This window comes from Hyperolius riggenbachi, chromosome 7 (genome assembly GCF_040937935.1).
Source record: "Hyperolius riggenbachi isolate aHypRig1 chromosome 7, aHypRig1.pri, whole genome shotgun sequence".
NCBI lineage: Eukaryota > Metazoa > Chordata > Amphibia > Anura > Hyperoliidae > Hyperolius > Hyperolius riggenbachi.
In genome coordinates, this window is record NC_090652.1 from 148022599 (window position 1) to 148038554 (window position 15956).

General features: G+C 43.3%; 1 protein-coding gene across 1 annotated transcript in view; it reads right to left on the reverse strand.

The window, feature by feature from the left end:
• The window catches only part of TMC5 (transmembrane channel like 5), a 243192-nt gene extending 227597 nt beyond the window's left edge, over nucleotides 1–15595 (reverse strand). Inside the window, exon 1 of the mRNA XM_068244746.1 lies at nucleotides 15384–15595. The gene's annotated coding sequence lies outside the window, so the exon portion shown is untranslated. The remainder of the gene's footprint in view (nucleotides 1–15383) is intronic.
• Nucleotides 15596–15956: the final 361 nt, after the last annotated feature.

Genomic DNA, 15956 nt, shown 5'->3' on the forward strand with positions numbered 1-15956 from the left:
GCACACTGCTGATCTTGATTTAAAAGGGGAAAAAAGGCCCAGAGCCTTACTGTTGGGTTGAAATTTTTAAACAATATTCAGGTCTGCTTTGAATCTAAATTCTGATTAAAAAAATTGTGTGAAACTCCTTTCACACTGCGTCTATTGCGTTCCACCAACAATATAATCACATATACAGTAGTATATGCAGTCTTCTACTTTGTTCTTTGTTCTACTTTGTTCTGTAGTTGTAGTAAATACAGTATACAGTATTTCTCACCGAATGTTTGATGTAAAGAAAATCCTACTTGTACAATATAACGCATATGTTGTAATTGTCTTGTAACAAGTACCAATAAAAGGTACATTTAAAAAAAAAAAAATATATATATATATATATATATATATATATATATAATCGCAACTCGATGCAATTATATTTCTATGGTACGTTCACATTGGTGCATCAGCGGTGCGTTGAGTTGAGTCGGAAAAACACAGAGCATGGAGTGTGTTTACCGGACAACGTGCACGTTTACAGGGGCAGGAAAAAGAGACACCGAGAGCCCAATATAGTGTAGTATGTACTGGTGATAATTGAAATGATGAGAAGAGTAATACAATTATAATCACAAAGCAGGGTAACCACATAGGCAACCACTGTAAATGCAGGTGGGGAGATTAAGAAGTCGTTCTCCATAGATCAGAAGAACGGGTGTAACATCCATTTACCAAGGGTGGATTCATACATGTAACGTGTAAACAGAGGTGCCAAAAGAATAAAATTAGCTAAAATGTTTAAAAGTAGAGGCAGTGGTGGACTTACTTCCTCCAAGTAAACTCAAAAATGCTGATGATTTATCAACAAAGAATTTTATTACACACTCTAGGGATCAGTACAACGCTTTTCGCAGGAGGGACCCTGCTTCATCAGGCTACAGAGGCGCTTGGCTGATACCTAAACCTACTGCGTATGTACTCCTCCCCATAGCCTGATGAAGCAGGGTCGCTCCTGCGAAACGTGTTTTACTGATCCCTGGAGTATGTAATACAATTCTTTGTTGATAAATCATCAGTGTTTTTGTGTCTACTTGGAGGAGGTAAGTCCACCACTGTCCCTTCTACTTTTAAACTTTGTAGCTAATTTTATTATTTTGGCGCCTCTGTTTAAACATTACGTTTACAGTGGCGGTGAAGCATACTTTCAATGTACTGTATATGCCCACTACTGCTTTCTTGAATTAAAATTCTGTGTGGACTGATGCATTGCATTTAGTGGAGGCATTTCATGTGCTAGTTGTTGGCTTAGTGCGCTGAAACCCTTCTGCATAAGATTGAACCTACATTTCATTTATGTACAAATGGTTTAAACAGTTTTCCCACTCTCTGAATACCCTATTTTTAAAATAACAAAATTGTGGTTGCAATATCAGAACAGAAACATATTTTGTTGTCTCAGGCTCACACCAGCAACAAGCGTTTTGATTGCGGTGCGAGTGGATGAATGCACCGCAACGCTAAAAACAGGCTTTCGTATCGTTAGAGATGGTGGATCTCCCTTGTCTGTATCTTGGAGTATAACCTTAGCTGTGGTTGCTACTGGTTACTCCTTCTGTCTGTTTTGTCTGTAACGAACGCTTGCTGTTGTCTGGTGTGAGACAACCGATTTGCAAGCATTCCCCGCTATCTGTTTGTCTTTGTTTTTCGTGTTCATTCGTTAGTCAGGGTTGGTACGTTTTGTCACTGTTGCGTTTAACGTGCGGTGACCCTACTCGTAACGCGGTGGTCACTGTTGCGCATAATGTGCGGTGACCGCGTTTAGCTAGTTGTTTTGTTATTTTCCTTGGCGTTCAGATTGTAGTTATTTGCCGTGTCTTCCTTACGCAATTCATGCTCTGTCTTTGCTCAGTCTTGTGTTGCTGATAGCAATCGCCTCTCTTGCGATTAGCTTTCTCTTTCTGGTCTGTTCTGATGTGATATGTCTACTGTCGCTGAGTGGCGACTGGATTGGTAGATATTCATATACTCTGTCTCTGTTCTTGCTTTCTTCTGAGTTGCTACTTTGTTTACATTGCCAAGCGTTGCTTAATTGTGCAATTTCAATCTGGCATCAGTGGCTGTACAGAGGACTTATTCCTCTGTACTCCACAGCTCCACTTGCTGGTTGAAATTCCTCTCTACCAATATATACTGGGTACTCTGCTTTTGTGACTGTGGGGATTTCCTTCTGCCTTAGCGCATGTGGTGTGCGCTGACTGGAAATCGCCCGCAGATCATTACGCAAGTGTATTGAAAAATCTTGCTACCGCGCATGCACACCGCAATGCGAGCACACAAAAAAATTAAAATATCTGTGGCACCATTGACTTACATGACCTCCGGTCAACGCATGTCACCGCGAATGTGGGCCCATAACGCTCATGCTTTTGCATCAAATGTGATACTTCTGGCACATCGCACCAGGTATGAAATGTTCCATAGACATTCATTGCTTTAGCATTACTGTCACGGAAGAGCCGTGAGACCAGAAAACGCAATCGCAATCGGTTTCCTGCACCGATTGTCGTTGCATTGCCAGATCAAGATTATATGTGTAGGGGGTAGCAGACTGTCGAGCCTGGGGTCTTCTTTTGAAAATCTAGCATTTCAGTTGTTAGCAGAACTTTCTTTTTATGAGACGTGGCTCTCTGAGAAGACCTGGTTGTGTAATTAACTTCATCAAATAAGTTCATTCCTGGGCCAGTGACACCAAGGTGTGAAAGCTTTCTATCAGTAAGCCCCAAATGGCAAAGTGTTGCTGCCTTTTTGAAGAGACAGGATAACCTCCACAGGAGACCAGACTGCTCGACTCCGTTGGAAGCAGAGAGAAAATGAATGCTGTATATGATTTTTAGCCTGTTTAAGGAATACTGTTCATATGAGAGGTATGAAAGTTATCTCATTCTGCTGGTCCAGATCTGGTGAATATTTTAATATTAAATTGAGACCCCTGACATACCCAGAACCTGAGGTATTCTGCTACTTCGTAACCGAACATGCGACAGCAACCAAGTTTAATGTCATATTAACTGTCATATTCTGAGGAATATGAATCTGTGACTGTTATGTGTGTGCGGGAAGCGTAAGCTGAGATATGGAAAATGTCATATTTGGTGGGCACCTGAAACCCACCCAGGAGGTTAACGGCACCCTGTCCAGCCCCTGGGCTGAACCTGAGACCCCACCCAAAAATGTGAGTCATTCAAAAGAACTTGCTAGGGGCTCCTCCTTTAGTCCTCCAAATCCCATATTCATGAGAGCATGCTACTGCTAGCCAGAGGACCACGTGGTTAGCGGCCATCTTGTCTGAACTTTGCTCCTGAACTGAAACAAAGGAACTTCACGTGTTTTCCCAGAAAGGACATATTTCCACATGAACTTAAGTATTCATATTTTCTTCCCCTTTTATTTTTATACTGCGCTACGATTGTCTCCATAATTGTTGATTTTAATGATTTTCTGTATATATTAATTATTTATATTGCATTAATAATAAACGACTAAAAAGTCATATATTTGTTCAGCTACTCCTGCTATTCAGCCGCACAAACTGAACCCTAGCTTCTGAAGAGTTGTTACTACTGTTGATAGCTAGATAAAATAGAGTGTGTTTAACTGTTTTATTTGCAGGTATAAGTATCAGTGTAGAGGTGGTGGCAGTTATACCCTGAAATAGTGTGTAATTTGTATTACTGTAACTCACAAGCTCCCTTCTAGTCGGTCTGCTGCCAAATTCCCAGCGGTTTCTGCGCACCGATTGTGACCACAGATTGCATGGTCTGTGTGCTGAAACCGATTGGAAGGCATTGTGCGGTCTGGCCACTAGGGGGCGTGTGACAGTTACCCTGCGGAAAAAGGGTAACGCAACACAATGAAAATGCTCTAGGGTGAAAGGGGCCTGATGCTATGCGCCAGCCTACAACAGCAAACTTTATGACATGCACACACCCTTGTACATAAAGTAACTAATCAAGGCAAAGATAAGGAAACAGCACTACAGTTATGCTTATAACAGGAATAGAGGAAGACAATAGCAGGCTAGGGAGAGAGAGCAGATAAAAACAATTGCATAAAGACTACAAGGATCTAAGCAAGCAACATATTTACTAAAGCCGGGTACAAACTAAGTGTTTCCGGTGTGGAGAAATTGATGTGCCCAGACTCTCAGTACTCCGCACTTTAGCACTCCACTAGACAATCCACAGTAGAGTCTGCACCATCGATTTGTATTAAAGCTCTTTTACTCCATCAAAAGTGGTTTAAAAAGTAATCTGTAGCAGCGACACGACCTTTCTCAAGCTGTTCAGCATTATATATCACTGTTGTCTAAAATCAACACTCTTATATACACCTTCCACCCACATCTAACCAATCAGATTTGAATACCAGCAGCCAATCAGGAAGAGGTGGCCATCCAGTGGACCTGATGGAGAACAGCATCACCTAATATGCAAATTGCAGTCCTCCCCTTTCGGTACGTCATGTCCTATCCATTCTATTCATTCCCCTCCCTCCTTCTCATCAGGAGTATTTGGGGGAGTACTATGCGCACACATGTGCTCAATACCTGCCTACTCACCAACCTCTGTTCAGCAGATGGGTTGCGTGTGGACTCCGCCCCCCACCGCAACTCCACGTCGATGACGTCAGGGTACAAACTAAGTACTATTTTTTAAATTAGATGTAAGATTTTATAAAAGCATTGGACTCTACTCACAAAACTTCGCATAAATGACTTATTTATCACCTAATTGATAAAAATAACCTTTCAGCACATTTACAAGCAAAATAATCACTCAAAGTAACTAGTTCCTGATTAACTTAATTTCAACATTACTTTTCTTACCTTAATTTTATTATATTTTTGCTCTTTGAGAGCTTAAAAAAGTAACAGATAACGTGAAAACAGGTGAAAAAACTGCATGCCCATTGAATCAAAAAACAAAATCTATAAAATAAAGAAAGCCCCCTCACTCAACGTTTGTTTGTTTTGTCTATCGACCTGATCTGAAGCAGCTCAGCTGAAAAACTTAACACCAGGGTATGTGAGTGGGACTGATGATAAATGGCTAAGCATCATAGGTACTACTTACTAATTGCACATCAGCTAATCAAGGAACTTATACACAGCCAGACAAAAACAAGTGTTGATATGGAGACCCAGCATTAAACGAGAAAAACATTTTACCCTGGAGGAGGGGATTAAGACATACATTGGCAGCTGCCTAATCTATTGGGTGACAGTCTCATTGCTGTAGATCCCCTATAGACACAACTGATAACGTCCTCTCTGGGTGGGGGGTAGTGACTGGAAATTTTAGAAAAGTTTCCAAACGGTAGAGCAATAGGACTGTAATTACGAAACCATGACATTAAACAATAGCCCTTGAAGAATAAGAGGTAATATGATTCCCTTTTCAGAAGATTGGGGGAATGTAATGTAGGCTTCTTTTCCCCACCTCTGCTGAAATGAATACCAGCATGCTTGAAGGATAGTCTTGATGTTATTTGTGTTTTGAGGGGAATTTAAAACAGTTTGTTTTATATACTACTGCTGCTGTTACATCAGTTTATACAGTCATTCCTCAACAGATGGTAATAGAGGTAACTATACATTGGCGCTTTATAAATCAATAATAATAATCCCTTATAATAAAATGCCTATGTCCCTGCGTCCGCCTGTGTCCCTGCGTCCTCCTTTGTCCCTGCGTCCTCCTGTGTCCCTGCGTCCTCCTGTGTCCCTGCGTCCTCCTGTGTCCCTGCGTCCTCCTGTGTCCATGCCTTTTTTGGCAGCACGCAAGTGCGTCACATGGGCGGACATTGGAGAGTACAGGAGAATGGATGCAGGGGGCGGGCGTGTGTGTGTCGCGGCTTGCGGGCGCATTGCGGGCGTGCGGTTGCATACGCCTTGCTGGTTGCGGCTGTGCTAGCGCATGCGTGCTAGTCGTGCGAACGTTGCTCTAGTAATAATAATAATTATTATCCTAACAAAAGAGCAGACATGAATGAGAAAGGAATTCATTTTACTCAGAAACTAACTCAGCATTGTCTGTCCCATAGTTGTTTCTGATTTTGGTAGCACCCTTTGTCAAGCTGTAAAAAGTAAGGTGAAAAAAGGAACAAATTTATAATTTAATTAATCATCATTTTTAGAGCCAGTGTAGTTCAGAAATGTAAGAAACCACAAACTAACATGAAAGGTTTCTATCCTTGTTGGAAAATAAAAGGGTGAAAGGAAAATACTGAAGTGGTCTCTTAGGGCCCTTTCACACCAGAGGGATTTTTCGGCGTTTTAACGCCACGGCTGAAGTTGGCGTTTTGCTAGGTAAAAGAAAGTCCATAGACTTTCATTTTACCTTTCACATCTAACTCGGCGTTTTGAAGCGTTGCGTTTCAATGCTCCCAGGAGCTTTTTCAGGGCTGTTAACAGCCAAAGTTGGCTGTTGGCGTTTCAATGATAGTCAATGGAAAACGCCAACTTCAGCGTTTTCAAAGCCTTTTCAAAGCGTTTTACAGCTATCTTGTTTACTTATTTTTATAGAAGAAAAAAAAAAGGTCATTTTCATATGGGCTGTAAAACTCTTTCAAAAGGCTTTGAAAACGCTTTGAAAACGCTATGTATTGGCATTAAGCAAAAGGCTGACTTTCAGCCTTTTCTACCGCAGCCTCTAGTGTGAAAGAGCCCTTAGGCCTTGTTCACATTATAAATCGCCAGCGCTATCTATCGCAAGCGCTGAGCGATTTATTGAGCTTTTTTCAAAGCGCTTTTCCCTGCACTTTGCACTTAGAAAAGCGCTTTTGTAAGTGCTTTTCTAGGCACCTTTGCTGAACTAATAATTTTTTCACTTCCTGACCTCAGTCAGGAAGTGAACTCTTTGACCCAGAAATGAATAATTAAAGAAACTTTGCCCCCAGTCCATCAGAGCACATTGTGAATATGCAAAGGTATTTGTTTGAATTTGTGGTGCTGAAAAAATTGATCCACCCAGGAGGAGGATAACTTCATTAACAAGTTATCCCAATATGAAAATGGATTTAACAACCCTGGAAGCCTAGAGGGCGTAGGACCAAACAGGCTTCTGTACAGAACTTGACCCTGAACTGTCACTAGATGGCAACATCACTAAAGTGTGTGCACTCATGCATGTGGCTCTACATCTCTGGCACTGTATTTGGCCTGAGAAAGTGGGCGATAGACCCACAAAACGCATTGCCTGTGCATAATTAAACTTCATATGAATATGAACATGTCCTTATTGAGTAAGCCACCTCTCCCTTTATTATTTTAGCTATTTTTAGCACAATTTTATCTATCATTGGGCGCCTCTTCCCTCCTTTGTGCTTTTCACCCTCCTTTTGAGGGATGTACTCTGGTACCCAGTGGCCCTGCCACTGATAGGTCCTTTGTTGTTTTGCCAAGATTGCGACTGGATCCTGTTCCCGCTGGTCACCCAAGTGGAGTCAGGTTTATAAATCTCCACCTGCCTTCAGTGGTTGGCCCCTGTGCAACCTTCCTTTGTGAGTACCACAACCTTTTTTTTACATTTGCCATTGAACTTGTGATGTACTGCACCATTTGGGCTCCTGTTGTTTCTGTGTTCTTCTTTTTTAGGGTGTTCTATCACCCTCTATTACTGTAGCTGGACGAGATCCGATATGTACAAGAATTTTAATTTTTATTTTCAATCATATCGTTTTTTTTATAACATTGCATCATTCTCTAGTATTTGCAGTTTACACACTACACTCAGCATTCTAAATGATTTTACAGAGCAGGCAAGTGAACTTTTGAACTTTCCTCTGCAGAAAGAAAAAAATACAGTGACAGATACTTGAGATAATAAGCTTCAGAAGACAGAGCTCTCTGAGACTTTGAAAGTCGGAGAGATCAGTGGCTCTTTTGCATAGATAACAACTGGAGTTTATTAACTCTTCCTGTACTGGAAAAAATATTAGACTCATGTCTCTGCTGCTAATGTTTTATTTCTTAGCTGTACTACACATAAAAATCATTATATTATAAATTCATTTTCACTTCAGATTCCCTTTAATAGGACCCATTTACACATGACAGATTGCAATAGATCCATTCACACATGACAGATTGCAATAGATCTGTTGCCGTTAGCGATACACAAAGTTCCGACCTGCATTTTTACTCTGCACAAGCAGATGCACTTCTCCTTGAAGCCTGTGGTGGAGCGCATTTACCTCCAGACTCCAAACGGACCACCAGAGCGGAAATTGCACTATTGTAAACCTGGTTTAGCATGAACATAGACAAAGATATATGGGCCTCTTTCTGTGAATGGAATTACACTTTAAATTTGAATTTAAATAATTTAATTAGGGTCCCCTCACACTATACACTTTGTGCAATGTGCATGTTTTACAAGGTGTTCTAATGTACTCGCTATATCTAAACTTAATAAAGTGTATCTGTAAAAAAAAATGCAAAGCATTAAGTGGGAAGGCACTTTAAGGGCGGGTTTCCACTACCGAATAGCGAAGCCAGTCCGTCTCTGAGACGGACGCTGGCACTTGTGCACACTGATTACTTATCCGAATTACTGTAACCATGCCATGCACAGCTATCGGGAATCGGACGGGTTGTCCAGAATATTGACAAAGTGCTAAAGAATGAGATAAGCTGAGATTCCAGACCCATCATTGCGTGTGTGAATTTGGGCACAAACAGCTCTAGTAGGAACTGGCCCTACTTTTTTTGGAATGCTTTTTTTGCTGATGAATGCAGTAAATATACGATCTTGCTGACATCCTTGGAACTTGCAAATTTGCAAACAAATTTAGTAAAAGCATCTTCCATATTTCATGAGCAAATACTGTCAGGTCACGGGGTGCAAGCGCCTCGGCGGCAATGGAGAGGAGACACAGGAGGAGGCATGCCATCAGATAGGTGAGCCGAAACTCTACTGTAATGCTGGGCATACACGGCTCGTTTTTGCTGCTCGATTCTCCAGTTTGATCGTTTCGCTGCAGATTCCGCAGTCAATTCTCTTATCTTCCTTTTGTTTTTCTTATCTTTTTCCATTCACTGCGATCCAGGATCGAGCGGAGAAATGATCGGGCAGGAGATGGGACATGTCGGAAATTATCTATCGAGCCATCTAAATGACTCAAAAATGAGCCGTGTATGCCCAGCATAACACTCACCACAGGTCTGGGGTTACACATTTTAGATTGGTGGAGACCAGACACAAGTACATCAGTTGTCCCGAAATTTAATACTGCTGCACCCTTTCGAGCAACATCTTTCCATCCTGTCCAGTCTATAATTTTGATCAATTTTGGTCCCAAATCGGTTACAATTAAAATTGGGCGGCAACGTTGCGGCATCAAACAAGAAAGCGTTTTATCACTACAACTGATATGGACTGTAATGATAAGGAATTCAGATGACTCATGCAAGCAACACCTCATTAGTGAGATTATCCTTCTTGTGTCATCATCTGTGCACTGGCTTACAACACACCCTAGCAGGGCATGTATACAGAAAGAGAGGAAGGTGTCTTTATTCTTGGTAAGTTAACTACCTTTCCAATAAAAATCTTCCCTCACACAATCTCTGTTCTTTCTTGCACTTTCCCCTCTGGGATCTCTCAGAAATCAGAATCTCTTGTGACATCTCTTGGCAGGACAGGCAGTGTGGGACTGACATTCATGCAGCCATGAGGTAGTACTTAAAATGGTGACGTGCCTGCTATTTGTAGCCGCAGTTTGTATAGTGGACAGTCCCTGCGCCTGCTATTTTATCAAAACCCAAATTTACCTATATAACTGCAATTAACATGGACACCTATGGGGCGGAGCAGTGCTTTTCAGCGCTGCTAGATTTGGCCGCAGCCAGCGCCACCATAGACTACAAAGGGAATTACTTCTATAGCAGCGCTCAGTGAGTAACGTCAGCTCCGTCAGAAGATGGAGCCGAAGTTGCTTATAAAACACAATAATTCGGCCTCCAGCAATCGCTGGAAGCCGAATTATATCATTCCCCACTATCCATGGCGGCCTGGAGGGAGAATAGTAATTAACACGGCCTGGACTTGTGCAGCAGCAGGATCAGCCATATACCGGCTGTATTCTGCGCCCAAGTCTACCGGCGCCGATTTCACATGTATGCCCTATGGGGGGCCCAAACTTCCATGGCGCCCAATATTTTACGTTTTTTGCCGCAAAGGTGGCATGGATATCGACGGATCTGCAGTGTGTGTGGGGCGTGGGGGGAGGGGTGGATTTAGGGTTAGGTATGGGTGGGGGGTTGGCAGTGTTGGATCAGGCTGTTGTAAAGCTGAGGAAATCCACTTGCTGGCTAAGCAGCACTAATCCATTACATGAGAAATCTATTCCTTTTCACAAACAGACCATCAGGGGGCGCTGTATGGCTGATATTGTGGTGAAACCCCTCCCACAAGAAACAAGAAAAATACGTATTCTTCACTGGCGTAACAATAGGGCCTGCAGCCCCTGCTCCCACGGGGGGGCCCACCCCCCCTGGGGCCCGCTCTGGGCCGTTTTGTGGGGGCTGGAGGGGTCGCAGCATGAAAGGAAAGCCGTGGCCACAGTCGGCGGAGAGGGGGGATGTTTCCCCCCTCCCTCACCTCGGGGCTCTCCCCTCTGCGCTGCCCTCCAGCTTAAATGTGTGTCCGGGCAGCGGCGGGCAGCAGACAGATACAAACCTTCCGTGCGCTCCAGCCTGCGTTCCTCTCTCTAGTCTCTGACGCGACTTCCTGTTATGTGTATATATAATATATGCACATATGCACATATGTCTTGTGTGTTCTGTGTCACCGAGGTGACTTGTGATATTAATGATGACTGATAGGAAGTACACTGAAACAAAGCTGTGTTCACTTCAGACATAAATTAATGTCATGTGCAGGGAATCAGTTAGGGCCCATTCACACCTGAGCGGGAATTGCACGATTCCCGCTCACGGCAAACCGCTAGCGGTTCTGCAAGAACTGCTACACAATGTAGCGAGTGGCAGTGTTCTCACTGCTGCGGTTGCGGTTAGCGATAACCGCAACCGCGCTGCATGCAGCGGTTTGCCGGCGACAAGCGTTCCACGATTTGTGATCGTGATTAGCGTGCATAGCACGCTAATTGCGATCGCTCCAGTGTCCAGTGATTTTTCTGCGCTAATCGTGGGAAAATCACTCCCGCAAAACGCCGGCGGTAATCGCCGGCGTTCTGCAGTTCTAAGTGTGAACGGGCCCTTAGGCTCCGTTCACAGTGGGGAGTTTTGTTCCCTGTAAAAACAAAAATGCAACACAACAGAGGGGAAAAATTGCATTGCACATTATGCATGTGGTGTGATGCATACAGTACATACAAAGTATGCTTCACTGCCACTGTTACATAGGAACTGTAGTGAAAATAACATGAAGAATAAGGTTGATTATTTTGTACAATATTTATTTATAGATCTTTAGTCAGGGTTTTCCAATTGTAAAAACTTTCCTCTCCCTGATTTACATTCTGAAATGTAACACTGGTGGTGACATCATTAGTTCTGCCAGGTGATCTGTACAGAATGTTTGTTACTGAGAGAGCGATGTACAGAGGGAGATATTGCTTGCTTGGCAGTTGGAAGCAGCCAATATTTCCCACAATGCAATGAAGCTCACAGACAGCAACTGTCAGAACCATGGTCATGACATCACACTGTGGGAAGGGTTTCACCACAATATCAGCTATAAAAGATAAAGATTTCCTGTGGGAAAGGTGGCACCAGCTACTGATTGGAATTAAGTTCAATCCTTGCTTAAAGTTCCCCTTTAACGCTCGCATTATGTGGTATCACCCTACATGCATTTTATTCTGCTCGATAAATCTGTTGCGCCGCACTTGTAACGTGCTGATGTGAACCTACTATTACAATGTAATTACACTACGTTAGACAATTACAATTGCAGTAAAGCATTATTTTCATGCACTGTATGCGTGAGGAGGTCCACCCATGACACCAGGTGAATGGCGTGCGTTAAGCGGCAGGGACACTAGAGCAGCACCTCGCCCGCTGAAATGTTCTGTATGTTGCGCCGTTACCAGGGGAACCTCTCTCCTGTTCCTTCATCATGCAGTGAAGCAGGGAGCCGCTGATCTGAGGTCTTGTAGCGCAGTGTTCCCCAACCCTGTCCTCAAGGCACACCAACAGTGCATGTTTTGTGGAAATCCACAGAGGTAGTTAATCAGTAGAGCTGGTTCTGTGAACCCACCACTGCATACCTGTTCTGTGAACCCACCACTGCATACCTGTACTGTGAACCCACCACTGCATACCTGTTCTGTGAACCCACCACTGCATACCTGTTCTGTGAACCCACCACTGCATACCTGTTCTGTGAACCCACCACTGCATACCTGTTCTGTGAACCCACCACTGCATACCTGTTCAGTGAACCTGCCACTGCATACCTGTACTGTTCAGTGAACCCGCCACTGTATACCTGTTCTGTTCAGTGAACCCGCCACTGCATACCTGTTCTGTTCAGTGAACCTGCCACTGCATACCTGTTCTGTTCAGTGAACCCGCCACTGTATACCTGTTCTGTTCAGTGAACCCGCCACTGTATACCTGTTCTGTTCAGTGAACAGTTTGGTGTGTCAGTGTGAAGCAGTACCTTAATTACACTACCTGATTGATGTATACACATGCAAGATGTTTTAAAGCACTTTAGGCCTGTCATTTAGCATTCAATATGATTTCTGCCCTTAAAACGCTGCTTTGCGTCAAATCCAGATTTTTCCCGGGGACTTTTGGCGTGTATCCCACTCCGCCATCCCCCCCTCCAGGTGTTAGACCCCTTGAAACATCTTTTCCATCACTTTTGTGGCCAGCATAATTTTTTTTTTCTTCAAAGTTCGCATCCCTATTGAAGTCTATTGCGGTTCGCGAACTTTAACGCGAACCGAACCTTCCGTGAAAGTTCGCGAACCTAAAATCGGAGGTTCGGCCCAACTCTATTAATCAGCTCTGCTGAGACACTAATTACCCCACCTGTGCATGTTTGTGGTTTCCTGCAAAACATGCACTGTTGGTGGGCCTTGAGGACAGGGTTGGGGAACTTGTATATGTATAGGTTAGCCACGTAGGTACCCACAGTAGGTAGCCAGTATAGTTGACCCAAGCATAGGTAGCCAGTATAGCTGCTCCCAATATAGGTAGCCAGTATAGTTGCCCCAGTATAGGTTAGCTACGTAAGTACCCACAGTAGGTAGCCAGTATAGCTGCTCCCAATATAGGTAGCCAGTATAGTTGCCCCCAGTATAGGTAGCCGGTATAGTTGTCCCCAGTATAGGTTAGCCACGTAGGTACCCACAGTAGGTAGCCAGTATAGCTGCTCCCAATATAGGTAGCCAGTATAGCTGCTCCCAATATAGGTAGCCAGTATAGTTGCCCCCAGTATAGGTTAGCCAGGTAGGTGCCTCCAGTATAGGTAGTCAGTATAGTTGCCCCAGTACAGGTAGGTGCCCCCAGTATACTGTACAATGTAGAGGGTGGCTAGCGAGGGGCAGGGGACTGTCATTGAAGAGGCAGCCACTGAAAAGGTAAAATAAGTAGTAGCCATAGGGAGGGAGGGAGGAGCAGGCTGGCTTCCTATACTGGGGGCAACTATACTGGCTACCTATACTGGGGGCAACTATGCTTGCTACCCATACTGGGGGCAACTATACTTACTAAATATACTATATACTGTACTATACTGGGGATACCTACCTGGCTACCTACAGTATACTGGGGGCACCTACCTGTACTGGGGCAACTATACTGACTGCCTATACTGGGGGCACCTACCTGGCTAACCTATACTGGGGGCAACTATACTGGCTACCTATATTGGGAGCAGCTATACTGGCTACCTACTGTGGGTACCTACGTGGCTAACCTATACTGGGGGCAACTATACCAGCTACCTATACTGGGGTCACCTACCTGGCTACCTATACTGGGGGCAACTATACTGGCTAGGTACTGGGGGCACTTATCTGGCTAACCAATACTGTGGGCAACTATACTGGCTACCTATAATGTGGGCAACTTTACCTGGCTGACCTATACTGGGGGCTACTATACCTGGCTAACCTATACAGGAGTCACCTATTCCTGGCCACCTAGCTTCCTATACTGAGGGTGTTGTTTTTTTGTCACACCGCAGCTATAACGTGCGGTGCAAATTGTCGAGGGCTGTGCAATCATGCCAAACTGGGGGGTGATCTTATTTGTACAGGGTACCCCCATGCCCCCATGGAAAAGTGATTGCTGTAAAATACAGGACTCCCTTTCCAGACTCCCTCTTTGGTACACTAACAAATTATATTAAAGTCAGCCAAAATATTAATAAGCATGGATACAAACTAAAGTGTGTGTGTGTGTGTAATAAGTGTGTGTGATTAGCATCACATTACTTATGTAATTGTACTTTACAACTGATTGTAGATAGCATTAATGTGATCAATATTTTGCAACATCAATACATTTACCCAAGCTATTGAAGATGAATATATAACATAGCCACATACCCTAGCATGGAACTTAATTTATAAGGCAAGAAGCAGGATATTGATAGGGACATGGCATATGTACCAAAATTCTATAAACTTTACTTACAGTAAATATAGAAATCAGAATTTGTGCATTCTCGAGAAGACAGAGTTATTCTGCCTCGCTCCAGTGACCCCTTTACTTAAATTTCTAGCAGGTAACTTAAACTGGAATTCTATTTCACTTCCTCCTTCTTTCTGAACACCCTAGTCCCAATCTCCAGATCTGAAAGGGGGAGATTCTTAATCTATTCAAAATAACAGAGTTTAAAAGTTGTTTCCTTGCAATTTACAAAGCCAATATTCTAAATTCATTTCCAGGAATTACATTGGTGCTCTAACTACACCCATTATGCACAATTACAGGTTAGGTTACTAACCTAGAAAGAAAAAAAATCCTAAAGTTTGTCAATACTACTTTGAGGTATAGGCAGTTACATAGGTCATACTCATAAACAGCAATGTAAAAACAAACCTGGACTTATCTGTATTATACAGCTGATAGCTATTAGTAGAAATGAAGGAGATCCAGAGATGGGAAATACTAAGTTACATGTATAAAACCACAGAACAGCAGAGATGTGTGACTACATAGCATGTAACAATACAGCTAATACACACAAGTAAAAACATCAAAACTTCCCATCGAACTACAAAAGTGCTAGTTTGGAAACAGGTGGAAAAATAAGGGAAAATGAGAAGTAGGTAGCAAAATGCACAGAATCCAGCCCCCAGGTTGCACAGGATCAGTAAACCCTTCTGTAGCTATGAAATATTCCCATGAGTTATACAGGTGTTACCTGAAGCTGTAGTCATGGCATATCCACCAGCATGCAGAGACCTGGCTGCTCAGTGAAGGGGACCCTCCATGCTGCTATCTCTGTAGGGGTGACAGTCCAGCAGGTAGTGTGGCAGCTGGAGAAAAGGTGCTGTACAGTCTGTTTATTCACAAAGCTTCTCCTCTGTCATCTGCAACCTCACGTTTAGGAGAAAGAGCTCCTAGCCAAGCTGTCTCCCGGAGACAATGCGCTGCAGGCTATTATCTCCTGCTGTACTCTGCTCATATACCGTGTACTGCACAGTGCACTTGCTAAACCAAGAGCAGTAAACTGAATGACACAAGTGGCTCTTGCAGTGTAGACAGGTAAACAGTTCCTTAGCAGCAGTGAGTCACTAAAATGATTGACTTACTGTACCAAAAAGTGATTTGATCGTGTTTGCTATGCCAATCTATGTTACATTTTGCATTCCATATTTTTTTTTTATGACAGTGTGAATATTGGAAAAAAAAATACTGGACTGATCTGAATACAGAGCCATTTTCCACTGTGAATCGCGCTGCAATTCTGATCGCAGATCGCAATTAGCAGCAG